The sequence below is a fragment of the Galeopterus variegatus genome, unplaced genomic scaffold, assembly GCF_000696425.1.
Source record: "Galeopterus variegatus unplaced genomic scaffold, G_variegatus-3.0.2 Scaffold14465, whole genome shotgun sequence".
Taxonomy (NCBI): domain Eukaryota; kingdom Metazoa; phylum Chordata; class Mammalia; order Dermoptera; family Cynocephalidae; genus Galeopterus; species Galeopterus variegatus.
This window is the reverse complement of record NW_007740576.1, coordinates 18,358-19,329: the sequence shown is the minus strand read 5'-3', so window position 1 is coordinate 19,329 and position 972 is coordinate 18,358.

Sequence of the window (972 nt, the reverse complement as noted above, 5' to 3'; positions counted from 1 at the left end):
CACCATTTTGCAGTCCCACCAACAATGTATGAGAGTTCCTTTTTCTCCACAACCTCGCCAGTATTTATCATTCACAGTCTTTTGGATATTAGCCATCTTAAGTGGGGTGAGATGCTATCTTAGTGTGGCTTTGATTTGCATTTCCCAAGTGATGAGTGATGTTGAGCATTTTTTCATGTGTCTGTTGACCATTCATATATCTTCCTTTGAGTAATGCCTTTTTAGATCTTTTGCCCATTTTTTAATTGGGTTACTTGTTCTTTGTTGTAAAGTTGTTTGAGTTCCTTGTATATTCTGGATATTAATCCTTAGTCAGATATAGTAAAGTTGTTTGAGTTCCTTGTATATTCTGGATATTAATCCTTAGTCAGATATATATTTTGCAAATATTTTCTCCCATTCTCTTGCTTGACTTTTAACTCTGTTAATTGTTTCTTTTGCTGTGCAGAAACTTTTTAGATTGATATAATCCCATTTGTTTATTTTTCCTTTGGTTGCCCATGTTTTTGGGGTTGTATTCATGAAGTCTGTGTCCAGTCCTACTTCCTCAAATTATTCTCCTATGCTTTATTTTTTCAGGGTGTATATTTAATTCTTTAATCCATTTTGAGTTGGTTTTAGTATATGGTGAGAGGTATGGGTCGAGTATCATTCTCCTGCATATTGATATCCAGTTATCCTAGCACCATTTGGTGAGGAGGCAGTCTCTTCCCCAGTGTATAGGCTTGGTGCCTTTGTTTTTTTGTTTTTTGTTTTTTCCTTTAAATTTTTATTTTGTCGATATACAATGTGGTTGACTATTATGGTCCATCACCAAAACCTCCCTCCCTCCTCCCTCTCCCCCCTCCCACCCAACAATGTCCTTTTCGTTTGCTTGCTGTAACAACTCCAAAAAATTGTAGTTGTTATACCTTCTCCCCCCCCAGTTATTTTTTGTGTGTGTGAGTGAATTTATTTATTTATTTTTAGCTC